The 16,950-nt window shown below is 40.7% G+C and overlaps 5 non-coding genes across 5 annotated transcripts; all 5 read right to left on the bottom strand.

Annotated features, from left to right (window-relative positions):
• Window positions 1–2,351: 2,351 nt before the first annotated feature.
• trnah-gug (transfer RNA histidin (anticodon GUG)) lies at window positions 2,352–2,423 on the bottom strand. The gene has a single exon. It is a non-coding gene; the product is annotated as a tRNA-His (tRNA).
• Window positions 2,424–3,981: 1,558 nt separating this feature from the next.
• On the bottom strand, window positions 3,982–4,053 carry trnah-gug (transfer RNA histidin (anticodon GUG)). The gene has a single exon. It is a non-coding gene; the product is annotated as a tRNA-His (tRNA).
• A 1,556-nt stretch (window positions 4,054–5,609) lies between these two features.
• trnah-gug (transfer RNA histidin (anticodon GUG)) lies at window positions 5,610–5,681 on the bottom strand. Its single transcript has one exon. It is a non-coding gene; the product is annotated as a tRNA-His (tRNA).
• A 3,204-nt stretch (window positions 5,682–8,885) lies between these two features.
• On the bottom strand, window positions 8,886–8,957 carry trnah-gug (transfer RNA histidin (anticodon GUG)). Its single transcript has one exon. It is a non-coding gene; the product is annotated as a tRNA-His (tRNA).
• Window positions 8,958–16,434: 7,477 nt separating this feature from the next.
• trnah-gug (transfer RNA histidin (anticodon GUG)) lies at window positions 16,435–16,506 on the bottom strand. The gene has a single exon. It is a non-coding gene; the product is annotated as a tRNA-His (tRNA).
• Window positions 16,507–16,950: the final 444 nt, after the last annotated feature.

Raw genomic sequence — 16,950 nt, forward strand, 5'->3', positions numbered from 1 at the left:
ACTGTGCTCATCGGTCTGCTCATCAGTGTAGCTGTTGTCAGGGGACATTGAGTAGTAAAACTCCAGATCACCTTCAAAGTCACTCTGACTACATTTCCTGTCGCCATCAGAGATTTGAGATGAATTGTCTTGAGAGTCCAGACTGTGCTCATGGGTGTAGCTTTTGTCAGGGGACATCATATTGTTGACCTCCAGATGAGCTTCAAAGTCACTCTGACTACATTGCCTGTCACCATCAGAGATTTGAGATGAATTGTGTTGGGGGATGAGAGAGTCCTGACTGGTCTCCTCTCTGGAACTTTCCTCGGGGAAGACAATCATGTTATAAAAGTCGTCGTCCAGGACGATGTCACTCTCATTTTCAACAATATCGGACCAGAGTTTTTTAACTTTTTCTTCCTGTTGCCTCATTTTTCTCATTCTTGATAGCTGATTTGTTTTCTTTGTGTCTTCTTGAGTTGAAGGAATACTAATCTCTGGGGAGTATTTATGCATTTAAATCCCATCATGCCATGATCTAAAATGACATCATTGCATGTCATCATTTGATGATACGATGTAATATTATCAAAGGATGACATCATATTATATCATCCTTTGATGATGTAGTCATTGAATGATGTCATCACTGAATGATGTCATCACTGAATCACAGTACTGTTTTCAGAATTTCCCCCCGTCTTCTATGCAGGATCTTCAAAGACGGAGAACCACAACCCACCTAAACCTCTGCCACAGTTGAAGAATGTCCGTCATTGATCCTTTCTCATCAAAAATCCTCCTGAACATTTCTGATGCTTTGTGAAACATTCATTGAAGAGCATTGGAAGATTTCTCAACATAAAGGTTTTTTCTCTCAAAGCAATAGATTGAACCGTATCGTACTTTATAACACACATTAGGAGTTCTATTCTGTGCCTTAAAACAAGGAGCATGAGAGGTCCCACATCGCGATTTGAGCGACGGGCAATTCGCCACTTCCAGTGCTATCTTCTTCCAGAAGTGGCCAGTTTCATCCATCATTCAATCATCCGGATGATAGTTACATCTATTCTCAGTGATAATCTTCCTCAGTGTATCACCTGCAGATTTGGTTGTTATTTTCTCAATCCTCCCTGAATTCATAACCAAAGAAATAACTTTTAACATGAACCCAAGTGTGGAGTAAATTTGTTTTGGATGAGAAAACAGAAATTTCTGCACAATTACAGAATATAACGTTGTTATAACTTGTTCTTTCAACTATGTGAGGTTATCCAAATATATTTTTCCTTGCCAGTTTTTATCAATTATAAAACTTTTTTTAAAGGTAATTCAACAGATTGGATTGCTGAAATTGTTTATATTTGATTTTATCCTACAGGGAATTGGGAACATCAAGTGAGAAGGATCTTGGAGATCTTGACAAGCTGGATCCTCAGAGTTGTACAATAAAAAAATATATTTTATGTTTGTTTCTCTTTTTTTGGATTTTTCTCAAAGGCAGATGACCAATAAATAAAATGTCAAAAGTCTGAGGTGAGAGATCAGAAAATAAAACCAACTAAGAGTCCAATACGAGAGATCAACCTGACTCTTCACTCTTTTACTGCGCAGCAACGGGTGCATGAGTGTGCACTGCGGATTAGATGGATTTTAGGGCAATGTAGAAAATCTTTCAGTGATGTGACGTTTAGAAAAGAGTGCTTGAGTGCTGCTGCAGAGATTTTCCTCGAAAGCAGACACAAAAATATGAACTCACTAACAAAATTAAGCCAATCCCAAAGTCAGCCACCTCCACTATCAGAAGATCAAAAATATTAGCAGTTGATGTGTTGTCACAGCTTGAGGATGCTTTGCAGAGAGTAGAAAGCATCTTATTAGAAATTGATGAGTCCACAGATGTCGCAGATAAGGCCCAACTTTTGGTCTATGTGGGATTTGTTCACAAACAAACCAAAGCATATTTCAAAACAAATATTCCAAAGACTATCTTTTTTTCAGTTGGGTTACGGCTCACAATGGCCTTTCCGTCCAACTCCAGCAGCATCGTGGGCCGTCAGGGACAAGTAATAACTCACTCCGCCCTTGGACAGGCGTGACGTAATAGACATTGAAAATCTCGTTGTTTAGTGTACATGAATGAACCCCAAATAATCACAGTTTAATTGAAGTTCCAAAGCATTTTGAAGTTGCGGAAGTGTTGTCCAACAGACTGAAGCTGTTGGGCATGTGGAGTCCAGACAGCCAAGTTCTGGCATCTTGGATGTGTTTTTGCTCCAAGAAGATGTAAAGTTTTACAGCTTTGAAGGGGTTCATGATAAAATCTTGTAAGTTTACAGAAAGGGATTATTCAGAATTTCTGAACATCTTGCTGTGACCCGGATTCGAACCGGGGTTGCTGCGGCCACAACGCAGAGTACTAACCACTATACGATCACAGCTGAGAAGGGATGGTGGTCATAGTTCTACTCTTTGTTGCTCTCCAGGGCTTTTTTGTCAGAACACAGTTGGACCTCAAGAACAGTAGAAATGCTAAGTTTGATGTCTTCGTACACACATATAGGAGAGACACATTTTCACATCACAATCACAGCAGGTGACCACTCTGGTCTTTCATTCACAACACTTTTGCCCCTTTTAGTCAAAAACATTGTTCCATTCTCTCTTTACTTAGTATCAGCCTAACAGCGGCATGTGGGTAGAAACTGGCTTTAATCACCATACAGAAAACACCATAGAGATCTTGGTACACCAAGGTGTGAGACAAGAAAACCAACCTTCAAGAAGAAGACTCTATCATTGCCGCTGTCTTTACTGAGTCTGAAAGTGACACCAAAATGAAGACAAAAACAACAGGCTCATTTCCACCATGCCTTCCCATGTGTCCAAGGGTCCTTGGGCAAGACATTAAATCCAGTTTTTGTCCTGGTCGTTTAAGGTTGGCGCCAATATTTAGCAATGTGTGAATGTGTGTGTCTATTGGGGAATGGGACTGTGAATTTAAAGCAAGCCTCCTAGGAAGGTAGTAAAGCACTGCATAAGTAGCATATGCTGCTAACTATTTATTCTGATTTTCACCGGTAGAAGAATCTGACAGTGAGATCAATTCAAATGCACAGAATTGTGTGTTGCTGTGACACTTGGATGGGAACTTGGTGACTAAAGGCCATAGATGTTTAAAGCTAAAGCCATGTGCACCTGTACGGTTGCTGTGGCTTTTTGGGTTATCCATGCCCATGGATGGTCGTAGAGAGGAGTGGCTGCATTCATAAGGAGAGTACAGGTGTGTTTGAGAGTTCCCTTTAGGCTTGTTGAAAGCAGAAGCTAAGATTGTTATGCGTATGGTAAGTGTTTTGTGAAGTATTCTCTTGTAAGTTGATGTACAGATGATGCTGTTGTACGGAGCTCCTAAGCCATATTCTAATTATAGCACAATTTTGACCTTCAGTTACATAGGCCTTTGCAGCAAAAAAAATACGCAACCCTGGACGGTCAGCACAAGGAAAATGCACTGATCACATGAACAGCCCCTGAACAGTCAACAGGATAGCAGGGATTAAAATCATTGAAAATCTGTATGACTCACCTACATCTTTCACAACAAATACTCTTAAGACTATCTTTTTTTCAGTTGGGTTACGGCTCACAATGGCCTTTCCGTCCAACTCCAGCAGCATCGTGGGCCGTCAGGGACAAGTAATAACTCACTCCGCCCTTGGACAGGCGTGACATAATAGACATTGAAAATCTCATTGTTTAGTGTACATGAATGAACCCCAAATAATCACAGTTTAATTGAAGTTCCAAAGCATTTTGAAGTTGCGGAAGTGTTGTCCAACAGACTGAAGCTGTTGGGCATGTGGAGTCCAGACAGCCAAGTTCTGGCATCTTGGATGTGTTTTTGCTCCAAGAAGATGTAAAGTTTTACAGCTTTGAAGGGGTTCATGATAAAATCTTGTAAGTTTACAGAAAGGGATTATTCAGAATTTCTGAACATCTTGCTGTGACCCGGATTCGAACCGGGGTTGCTGCGGCCACAACGCAGAGTACTAACCACTATACGATCACAGCTGAGAAAGGATGGTGGTCATAGTTCTACTCTTTGTTGCTCTCCAGGGCTTTTTTGTCAGAACACAGTTGGACCTCAAGAACAGTAGAAATGCTAAGTTTGTTGTCTTCATACACACATATAAGAGAGACACATTTTCACATCACAATCACAGCAGGTGACCACTCTGGTCTTTCATTCACAATACTTTTGTCCCTTTTAGTCAAAAACATTGTTCCATTCTCTCTTTACTTAGTATCAGCCTAACAGCGGCATGTGGGTAGAAACTGGCTTTAATCACCATACAGAAAACACCATAGAGATCTTGGTACACCAAGGTGTGAGACAAAAAAACCAACCTTCAAGAAGAAGACTCTATCATTGCCGATGTTTTTACTGAGTCTGAAAGTGACACCAAAATGAAGACAAAAACAACAGGCTCATTTACACCATGCCTTCCCATCTGTCCAAGGGTCCTTGGGCAAGTCATTAAATCCTGTTTTTGTCCTGGCCGTTTAAGGTTGGCGCCAATATTTAGCAATGTGTCAATGTGTGTGTCTATTGGGGAATGGGACTGTGAATTTAAAGCAAGCCTTCTATGAAGGTAGTAAAGCACTGCATAAGTAGCATCTGCTGCTAACTATTTATTCAGATTTTCACCGGTAGAAGAATCTGACAGTGAGATCAATTCAAATGCACAGAATTGTGTGTTCCTGTGACACTTGGATGGGAACTTGGTGACTGAAGGCCATAGATGTTTAAAGCTAAAGCCATGTGCACCTGTACGGTTGCTGTGGCTTTTTGGGTTATCATGCCCATGGATGGTCGTAGAGAGGAGTGGCTGCATTCATAAGGAGAGTACCGGTGTGTTTGAGAGTTCCCTTTAGGCTTGTTGAAAGCAGAAGCTATGATTGTTGTGCGTATGGTAAGTGTTTTGTGAGGTATTCTCTTGTAAGTTGATGTACAGATGATGCTGTTGTACGGAGCTCCTAAGCCATATTCTAATTAAAGCACAATTTAGACCTTCAGTTACATAGGCCTTGTCAGGAAAAAAAATACGCAACCCTGGACGGTCAGCACAAGGAACATGCATGATCACATGAACAGCCCCTGAACAGTCAACAGGATAGCAGGGATTAAAATCATTGAAAATCTGTATGACTCACCTACATCTTTCACAACAAATACTCTTCAGACTATCTTTTTTTCAGTTGGGTTAGGGCTCACAATGGCCTTTCCGGCCAACTCCAGCAGCATCGTAGGCCGTCAGGGACAAGTAATAACTCACTTCGCCCTTGGACAGGCGTGACATAATAGACATTGAAATTCTCATTGTTTAGTGTACATGAATGAACCCCAAATAATCACAGTTTAATTGAAGTTCCAAAGCATTTTGAAGTTGCGGAAGTGTTGTCCAACAGACTGAAGCTGTTGGGCATGTGGAGTCCAGACAGCCAAGTTCTGGCATCTTGGATGTGTTTTTGCTCCAAGAAAATGTAAAGTTTTACAGCTTTGAAGGGGTTCATGATAAAATCTTGTAAGTTTACAGAAAGGGATTATTCAGAATTTCTGAACATCTTGCTGTGACCCGGATTCGAACCGGGGTTGCTGCGGCCACAACGCAGAGTACTAACCACTATACGATCACAGCTGAGAAGGGATGGTGGTCATAGTTCTACTCTTTGTTGCTCTCCAGGGCTTTTTTGTCAGAACACAGTTGGACCTCAAGAACAGTAGAAATGCTAAGTTTGTTGTCTTCATACACACATATAGGAGAGACACATTTTCACATCACAATCACAGCAGGTGACCACTCTGGTCTTTCATTCACAATACTTTTGTCCCTTTTAGTCAAAAACATTGTTCCATTCTCTCTTTACTTAGTATCAGCCTAACAGCGGCATGTGGGTAGAAACTGGCTTTAATCACCATACAGAAAACACCATAGAGATCTTGGTACACCAAGGTGTAAGACAAAAAAACCAACCTTCAAGAAGAAGACTCTATCATTGCCGCTGTCTTTACTGAGTCTGAAAGTGTCACCAAAATAAAGACAAAAACAACAGGCTCATTTCCACCATGCCTTCCCATCTGTCCAAGGGTCCTTGGGCAAGTCATTAAATCCTGTTTTTGTCCTGGTCATTTAAGGTTGGCGCCAATATTTAGCAATGTGTGAATGTGTGTGTCTATTGGGGAATGGGACTGTGAATTTAAAGCAAGCCTCCTAGGAAGGTAGTAAAGCACTGCATAAGTAGCATATGCTGCTAACTATTTATTCAGATTTTCACCGGTAGAAGAATCTGACAGTGAGATCAATTCAAATGCACAGAATTGTGTGTTGCTGTGACACTTGGATGGGAACTTGGTGACTAAAGGCCATAGATGTTTAAAGCTAAAGCCATGTGCACCTGTACGGTTGCTGTGGCTTTTTGGGTTATCCATGCCCATGGATGGTCTGTACGGTTACTGTGGTTTTTTGGGTTATCCATGCCCATGGATGGTCGTAGAGAGGAGTGGCTGCATTCATAAGGAGAGTTCAGGTGTGTTTGAGAGTTCCCTTTAGGCTTGTTGAAAGCAGAAGCTATGATTGTTGTGCGTATGGTAAGTGTTTTGTGAAGTATTCTCTTGTAAGTTGATGTACAGATGATGCTGTTGTACGGAGCTCCTAAGCCATATTCTAATTATAGCACAATTTTGACCTTCAGTTACATATGCCTTTGCAGCAAAAAAAATACGCAACCCTGGACGGTCAGCACAAGGAACATGCACTGATCACATGAAGACCCCCTGAACAGTCAACAGGATAGCAGGGATTAAAATCATTGAAAATCTGTATGACTCACCTACATCTTTCACAACAAATACTCTTAAGACTATCTTTTTTTCAGTTGGGTTAGGGCTCACAATGGCCTTTCCGTCCAACTCCAGCAGCATGGTGGGCCGTCAGGGACAAGTAATAACTCACTCCGCCCTTGGACAGGCGTGACGTAATAGACATTGAAATTCTCATTGTTTAGTGTACATGAATGAACCCCAAATAATCACAGTTTAATTGAAGTTCCAAAGCATTTTGAAGTTGCGGAAGTGTTGTCCAACAGACTGAAGCTGTTGGGCATGTGGAGTCCAGACAGCCAAGTTCTGGCATCTTGGATGTGTTTTTACTCCAGGAAGATGTAAAGTTTTACAGCTTTGAAGGGGTTCATGATAAAATCTTGTAAGTTTACAGAAATGGATTATTCAGAATTTCTGAACATCCTGCTGGGACCCGGATTCGAACCGGGGTTGCTGCGGCCACAACGCAGAGTACTAACCACTATACGATCACAGCTGAGAAGGGATGGTGGTCATAGTTCTAGTCTTTGTTGCTCTCCAGGTGTTTTTTGTCAGAACACAGTTGGACCTCAAGAACAGTAGAAATGCTAAGTTTGTTGTCTTCGTACACACATGTAGGAGAGACACATTTTCACATCACAATCACAGCAGGTGACCACTCTGGTCTTTCATTCACAATACTTTTGTCCCTTTTAGTCAAAAACATTGTTCCATTCTCTCTTTACTTAGTATCAGCCTAACAGCGGCATAAGGGTAGAAACTGGCTTTAATCACCATACAGAAAACACCATAGAGATCTTGGTACACCAAGGTGTGAGTCAAGAAAACCAACTCTTTACTGAGTCTGAAAGTGACACCAAAATGAAGACAAAAATAACAGGCTCATTTCCACCATGCCTTCCCATCTGTCCAAGGGTCCTTGGGCAAGACATTAAATCCAGTTTTTGTCCTGGTCGTTTAAGGTTGGTGCCAATATTTAGCAATGTGTGAATGTGTGTGTCTATTGGGGAATGGGACTGTGAATGTAAAGCAAGCCTCCTAGGAAGGTAGTAAAGCACTGCATAAGTAGCATATGCTGCTAACTATTTATTCAGATTTTCACCGGTAGAAGAATCTGACAGTGAGATCAATTCAAATGCACAGAATTGTGTGTTGCTTCTACACTTGGATGGGAACTTGGTGACTTAAGGCCATAGATGTTTAAAGCTAAAGCCATGTGCACCTGTACGGTTGCTGTAGCTTTTTGGGTTATCCATGCCCATGGATGGTCATAGAGAGGAGTGGCTGCATTCATAAGGAGAGTACAGGTTTGTTTGAGAGTTCCCTTTAGGCTTGTTGAAAGCAGAAGCTATGATTGTTGTACGTATGGTAAGTGTTTTGTGAAGTATTCTCTTGTAAGTTGATGTACAGATGATGCTGTTGTACGGAGCTCCTAAGCCATATTCTAATTAAAGCACAATTTAGACCTTCAGTTACATAGGCCTTGTCAGGAAAAAAAATACGCAACCCTGGACGGACAGCACAAGGAACATGCACTGATCACATGAACAGCCCCTGAACAGTCAACAAGATAGCAGGGATTAAAACCATTGAAAATCTGTATGACTTACCTACATCTTTCACAACAAATACTCTTAAGACTATCTTTTTTTCAGTTGGGTTAGGGCTCACAATGGCCTTTCCGTCCAGCTCCAGCAGCAGCATAGGCCGTCAGGGACAAGTAATAACTCACTCCGCCCTTGGACAGGCGTGACATAATAGACATTGAAATTCTCGTTGTTTAGTGTACATGAAGGAATCCAAAATAATGACAGTTTAATTGAAGTTCCAAAGCATTTTGAAGTTGTGGAAGTGTTGTCCAACAGACTGAAGTTGTTGGGCATGTGGAGTCCAGACAGCCAAGTTCTGGCATCTTGGATGTGTTTTTGCTCCAAGAAGATGTAAAGTTTTACAGCTTTGAAGGAGTTCATGATAAAATCTTGTAAGTTTACAGAACGGGATCATTCAGATTTTAAGAACATCCTGCTGTGACCCGGATTCGAACCGGGGTTGCTGCGGCCACAACGCAGAGTACTAACCACTATACGATCACAGCTGAGAGGTGATGGTGGTCACAGTTCTAGTCTTTGTTGCTCTCTAGGGCTTTTTTGTCAGAACACAGTTGGACCTCAAGAACAGCAGAAATGCTAAGTTTGTTGTCTTCATACACACATATAGGAGAGACACATTTTCACATCACAATCACAGCAGTTGGGTTAGGGCTCACAGCAAACTTACATCTAACCTTAACCATTCTTCCAGGTCCGTGATGCAAAGACAAAGGTTCTGGTAGGGATGGGAATAGAAGCCCCATGAAGCCTCATTGGGTTTTTTGTAATTGTGCCGGATAAATGAACCACCTATTCAGGGCTTCGAAACCACACAGAACAGCAGCATCTGGTGGCGGACTGGATGTATATTGAAATATGTTTCAACAAAGCTCCTTGTAACACTTCAATGTGGAAATAATGATGAAAAAACGTAAAAAAGAAAAATGTACATGTGATGAGAAGAGAAGTGTTTGACACAGCAAAATACATGTCACATGAAGAACAAAATACAAGCAAAAACAATATGGATATTGCCAGATTTAATCCTTGAGTCTCTGGAAGTGTATGCCATTGACTATTCCACTAAGCTATCTCTAACCACAAGAAAACGGTGTGCCATCATATATTCATCGCAGTGGTTTTTTTTTTTTGATACACAGCATTCATGATGTAGTGTTTTATTAGGAAAAACCGAGTTGAAATGATCCTGAGCCACAGAACGTTTTTAATAGGAGCCATGGTATAGTGCAGTGAACTGACGCTGATTCCAATACAGGGGAAACAATGGAACTGGTCGGGAAACGTTCAGGATTCATTTCGCATTTCTAGATAGGGCTACTACTGTTCAAAACACAAGTGACATCTGAAGCGTGGTTCGACCAAACGAATCATTTGGCGCGTCATTCTTCATCCACCACGTGATCTGCGCTAGTTGACACACGACCCGAAACACTGTGCCGAAACACTCTGTATCATGAAGGTCAACCGCGCGCCGAAGCGTTGTGTCAAACGAGCCATCCCTAGGTTCAGCACTGGCCTCTCGTATTTACAAATTATCTGCGAATAGTCACTTTCTTAATAAAACTCTACATTGATGACCCAAACTATTATGTTAGCATCCACCTCACACTTCCCAGCCTGTTTTCTTTCTATTAAAATGTGATAACCAATCTGTGCAAGACAATTCCTCTTGATCGTAAAATTTTACCGTCGTAATTTTTGCGGTTGATTGTAAAACCTGTGCCAGTATGTCACGTGACCGTCAACCCAGTAATACATATCAATGGTGACTGCTTTCATGCTACTGAGCAGCATCCTGCACCTATGGCATTGTGATTTTATGAAGGGGGCAGTTCTGCTCCGGTCCATATGTACTATTTAACCTGTTTTAAACTCTTACCTTTTCAACTCCACTCCACAAGTGGCCAGGATAGGCTCCGGCAGCCCCGTGACCCCGAAACGGAAAAACGGTACAGAAGAAAATGAATACCTTTTCAAATAATGTAGGACTTTAAACATTTGGAATATAAACTGTGAAAAAGAGAGAATCAAACTCTTAAAGTTTTTGTGGGTGGCTCTCAAAAGAGCCGTTGTTTGTCCGTCCTTGGAGGACAGAAAACCCCATTCTGGAGGTGCCATGGGTCTGCTCCCTCTGCAGGAAAGTGGATCATGAAGGAGTCTCTCAGCTGGAGAGCCTCTCTGTTGGCAGCAACCTATTTTATCTCGTGCAGCAGCTCGTCTTCAGTTACCACAGCCTTATCACTGCAGGTTCCTGTGGTGCTGAAGACTTGATGAAGCTGTGCCGAACACGAGAACTTCCCACTCTGCTGTGGATCTTCAGTCAGGCGTCAATACAGACCCCACTGTGGAGAGAGCATCCAGAAGGATTTCTTCACTAGCAGCCGGGCTGGTGAGAGGACGTAGTTAAATATGCACCTCTATTGAAAAAGGAGGCGCCCAGGGAATGACTGTATCCGGTTTCTCTGCAGTGGGAATGTCTCTTCTGCCACAAAGACACGGGGAAGGAGTTCTTTGTTTGTGTTTTGGGGGGATTGGGGACTCATTGGAGATAGACGATTGAATGATCCAATGTGAAGCGTCTAACCAAAGGGGGATAAAGCCAGTGTCCCACTGTGGCTCGTCCTGCCCCATCATCGACCACCAACAAGCAACCAAAGCCTCAAGAGGAAGTGCAGAAAAAGTTCCTTTGCTATGGGGGGCCTTCAGTACAACATGCTTGCTATCCACTGCCCCACTGGCCACTGCCCCACTGGCCACTGCCCCACTGGCCACTGCCCCACTGGCCACTGCCCCACTGGCCACTGCCTCAGAGCAATTAAAAGCCACCAGACAAGAACTCACTAGTCTGGCTCCAGGGTGGGGGCACTGGTAACTCTTATTGGGGGGAGTAGGTGGATCTAGTAATGAAAAGGTTTTTGTTTGAATCACCCTTAGTCTGGCCCGTCTCCCAGGACCAGTTTGAGGTGGAACACCACCCAGGTACTGGCTCCTTGGATCATTCGGGCTCGCAAACCACTCCACCACGATAAGGTGGCGATTCAGGGAGGGGATATTTATCAGTCGCTAGCCAATCACTAACAATTACTGTGGGGAAACTGAAATGCTGGGAGAAAACCCACAAGACTGCCGGGCTTTAATTTAGTTCATTATCTAAATATCTTGGTGACTGATTTATGTATGTATGTATGTATGTATGTATGTATGTATGTATGTATGTATGTATGTATGTATGTATGTATGTATGTATGTATGTATGTATGTATGTATGTATGTATGTATGTATGTATGTATGTATGTATGTTTGTATGTATGTATGTATGTATGTATGTATGTATGTATGTATGTATGTATGTATGTATGTATGTATGTATGTTTGTATGTGTGCATGTGTGCATGTGTGAATGTATTGATTTATATATTTACATATTTATTTATATATTTATATATGATATATATATTTACTCTTTTGTGTTTTATTATATTTTATTTTGTATTTTTTTTATTTATTCGTTATCAATTACTTATTATATAATTGGTTTGTAAATATTTTATTATTATTATTATTCTTTTTATTATTGTTTTTATTATATTTTTACTATTACTAACTACTATTTCTACTATAATTACTATCAGTTTTAGCCACATGCAGCTCAGACAGCCGAACAGAGAGAGAAGGCGTAGATGCAGACAGCGAGGGCAGATGGCGCCCTTAGCCTCTAATTCACTATTAGAAGTCTTTTTTAGAATCTGTGGAAAGCCGGAGCACCCGGAGAGAACCCACTAATGCACAAAAGAACACAAAAACTATTTTTCATATAGTGATTACCTTATTACCCTTGTGCTATTCAAGGCACTTTAAAGTTGGTTTACTGAGGGCTCTGTATTTATATTTGCATGTTTGGCCATAAATCTCTTTTCATATTTTGTTTAAGAACTTTATCTCTATATATTTTTGGATATTTCATGGATCACTATTTTTTGCTCTAAAACAATCTCTTTATGTAGATATATTCATGAGTCTATCTTTCTATCTTTGTTGTCTACGACAATATATCCTAACATATTTGCATATTTGTATATAAATTAATTTTGTTAGTGTTATATTTATACTTTTTAAAACAAAGATCAAGAGAAACTTCAGGTCAAACATAGATAAACGAACTAAATGAATATATGAATAATATAAAAAAACAAAGACTTACAAATATTTATCAACTTCAGACATGTTTCTCTACTTCCAAATAAAAAATAAATCTTAAAATGAATATATGACAACTTATATTTATCTTAGTAAAAACACTAACAATTTGTAATATTAAATAAAATAATATAAATACATGTAGAAAACCTGTCACACCTTTTTATTACAAAATTACTTATATTCCTACTAGCTAATGTTATCTAATATTTACACCTATGCATTGCTGCTTGCATTGGAGCTGACTTTAACGGCTGCTTCTTCTGACTGAACCCAACTGAACTGATGTGGTGGATTCACTTTCAGTGTGTCTAGCAGTTGAGAAGAGGCGTCCGGCTTTGCTTTAGGGCAAATGCTCTTAGTTTTTCTTCTCTTCGTGGTTTTCTGAGGTGCAGCTCCAATGGTAAAGATAGTCTTCTGAGGTTCTAACAACAAGGAGGCTTTTACTTTGTCCGATGTCGAGACTTTCTTTGCAAAAGAACTTTGTTGTTCAAAAGACTTTTCCTGAGGTGCACACCCACTTGATTTAGCCTGGCTGCTGACTTTAACGGCTGCTTCTTCTGACTGAACCCAACTGAACTGATGTGGTGGATTCACTTTCAGTGTGTCTAGCAGTTGAGAAGAGGCGTCCGGCTTTGCTTTAGGGCTAATGGTCTTATTTTTTCCTCTCCTTTTGGTCGTTTTCTTAGGTGCAGCTCCAATAGTAAACATACTTTTTTGTGATTCCAAACAAGCTGAGGCTGTTATTTGGTTCAATCCAGAGGCACTTTTAGGTCTATCAAATTCCGTCTGGATTGAGGTCTTCTGTTGAGGTGCACACACAATTGTCTCTGCTTGGTTGCTGATTCTATTGGTCGCTAAGTTGGACAGAAAGACCATCTCTACCACCTGAATTTCAAGATTTTCTCTTTTCTCCTTTTGTTTTCCAATTTGATCTTCCATGTGTGAATTTAGATTGTTGATTTCAAGCAGTTGTTTTGTGACCATTTCTGTCTCTTCTAAAACTGTCTTGTAACCCTTTGAGTAGCTTGGTTTCTTTTCCACCTTGAGGAATTCTGTCACATTTTGGATCTTCTCCTCAAGTTCTCTGATTTCCTTTCGCCTCTCTTGTCTAATGTGCCGCTCCTGCTCAATACTTTTTTCAGAAAACAACCAGTCTTCATCAGCCTTAAGTGCCTCCTGCTCATATTTCTTGAGGAGGTCCAGTTTTTTTGCGATGTTCCTTTCCCTCTTAGCTAAACAGCTTTTTAGCTTATTGCGCTGTGAGATCAATCCATTAAGATCGTTGACGTCAGTTTCTTCTTGAGACTCCTCTGATAGTGAGTCTTCTGAATCAGAATCACTTGAATTGTCATCCTCACTATCTGAATCAGAGGGTCCAAATGGATATTCTCTGGGGGTGGGAGAGTCCAGACTGTGCTCATCGGTCTGCTCATCAGTGTAGCTGTTGTCAGGGGACATTGAGTAGTAAAACTCCAGATCACCTTCAAAGTCACTCTGACTACATTTCCTGTCGCCATCAGAGATTTGAGATGAATTGTCTTGAGAGTCCAGACTGTGCTCATGGGTGTAGCTTTTGTCAGGGGACATCATATTGTTGACCTCCAGATGAGCTTCAAAGTCACTCTGACTACATTGCCTGTCACCATCAGAGATTTGAGATGAATTGTGTTGGGGGATGAGAGAGTCCTGACTGGTCTCCTCTCTGGAACTTTCCTCGGGGAAGACAATCATGTTATAAAAGTCGTCGTCCAGGACGATGTCACTCTCATTTTCAACAATATCGGACCAGAGTTTTTTAACTTTTTCTTCCTGTTGCCTCATTTTTCTCATTCTTGATAGCTGATTTGTTTTCTTTGTGTCTTCTTGAGTTGAAGGAATACTAATCTCTGGGGAGTATTTATGCATTTAAATCCCATCATGCCATGATCTAAAATGACATCATTGCATGTCATCATTTGATGATACGATGTAATATTATCAAAGGATGACATCATATTATATCATCCTTTGATGATGTAGTCATTGAATGATGTCATCACTGAATGATGTCATCACTGAATCACAGTACTGTTTTCAGAATTTCCCCCCGTCTTCTATGCAGGATCTTCAAAGACGGAGAACCACAACCCACCTAAACCTCTGCCACAGTTGAAGAATGTCCGTCATTGATCCTTTCTCATCAAAAATCCTCCTGAACATTTCTGATGCTTTGTGAAACATTCATTGAAGAGCATTGGAAGATTTCTCAACATAAAGGTTTTTTCTCTCAAAGCAATAGATTGAACCGTATCGTACTTTATAACACACATTAGGAGTTCTATTCTGTGCCTTAAAACAAGGAGCATGAGAGGTCCCACATCGCGATTTGAGCGACGGGCAATTCGCCACTTCCAGTGCTATCTTCTTCCAGAAGTGGCCAGTTTCATCCATCATTCAATCATCCGGATGATAGTTACATCTATTCTCAGTGATAATCTTCCTCAGTGTATCACCTGCAGATTTGGTTGTTATTTTCTCAATCCTCCCTGAATTCATAACCAAAGAAATAACTTTTAACATGAACCCAAGTGTGGAGTAAATTTGTTTTGGATGAGAAAACAGAAATTTCTGCACAATTACAGAATATAACGTTGTTATAACTTGTTCTTTCAACTATGTGAGGTTATCCAAATATATTTTTCCTTGCCAGTTTTTATCAATTATAAAACTTTTTTTAAAGGTAATTCAACAGATTGGATTGCTGAAATTGTTTATATTTGATTTTATCCTACAGGGAATTGGGAACATCAAGTGAGAAGGATCTTGGAGATCTTGACAAGCTGGATCCTCAGAGTTGTACAATAAAAAAATATATTTTATGTTTGTTTCTCTTTTTTTGGATTTTTCTCAAAGGCAGATGACCAATAAATAAAATGTCAAAAGTCTGAGGTGAGAGATCAGAAAATAAAACCAACTAAGAGTCCAATACGAGAGATCAACCTGACTCTTCACTCTTTTACTGCGCAGCAACGGGTGCATGAGTGTGCACTGCGGATTAGATGGATTTTAGGGCAATGTAGAAAATCTTTCAGTGATGTGACGTTTAGAAAAGAGTGCTTGAGTGCTGCTGCAGAGATTTTCCTCGAAAGCAGACACAAAAATATGAACTCACTAACAAAATTAAGCCAATCCCAAAGTCAGCCACCTCCACTATCAGAAGATCAAAAATATTAGCAGTTGATGTGTTGTCACAGCTTGAGGATGCTTTGCAGAGAGTAGAAAGCATCTTATTAGAAATTGATGAGTCCACAGATGTCGCAGATAAGGCCCAACTTTTGGTCTATGTGGGATTTGTTCACAAACAAACCAAAGCATATTTCAAAACAAATATTCCAAAGACTATCTTTTTTTCAGTTGGGTTACGGCTCACAATGGCCTTTCCGTCCAACTCCAGCAGCATCGTGGGCCGTCAGGGACAAGTAATAACTCACTCCGCCCTTGGACAGGCGTGACGTAATAGACATTGAAAATCTCGTTGTTTAGTGTACATGAATGAACCCCAAATAATCACAGTTTAATTGAAGTTCCAAAGCATTTTGAAGTTGCGGAAGTGTTGTCCAACAGACTGAAGCTGTTGGGCATGTGGAGTCCAGACAGCCAAGTTCTGGCATCTTGGATGTGTTTTTGCTCCAAGAAGATGTAAAGTTTTACAGCTTTGAAGGGGTTCATGATAAAATCTTGTAAGTTTACAGAAAGGGATTATTCAGAATTTCTGAACATCTTGCTGTGACCCGGATTCGAACCGGGGTTGCTGCGGCCACAACGCAGAGTACTAACCACTATACGATCACAGCTGAGAAGGGATGGTGGTCATAGTTCTACTCTTTGTTGCTCTCCAGGGCTTTTTTGTCAGAACACAGTTGGACCTCAAGAACAGTAGAAATGCTAAGTTTGATGTCTTCGTACACACATATAGGAGAGACACATTTTCACATCACAATCACAGCAGGTGACCACTCTGGTCTTTCATTCACAACACTTTTGCCCCTTTTAGTCAAAAACATTGTTCCATTCTCTCTTTACTTAGTATCAGCCTAACAGCGGCATGTGGGTAGAAACTGGCTTTAATCACCATACAGAAAACACCATAGAGATCTTGGTACACCAAGGTGTGAGACAAGAAAACCAACCTTCAAGAAGAAGACTCTATCATTGCCGCTGTCTTTACTGAGTCTGAAAGTGACACCAAAATGAAGACAAAAACAACAGGCTCATTTCCACCATGCCTTCCCATGTGT

The sequence above is a fragment of the Oryzias latipes genome, chromosome 2 (genome assembly GCF_053564925.1).
Source record: "Oryzias latipes strain Hd-rR chromosome 2, Olatipes_Hd-rR_3.1".
Lineage (NCBI taxonomy): Eukaryota > Metazoa > Chordata > Actinopteri > Beloniformes > Adrianichthyidae > Oryzias > Oryzias latipes.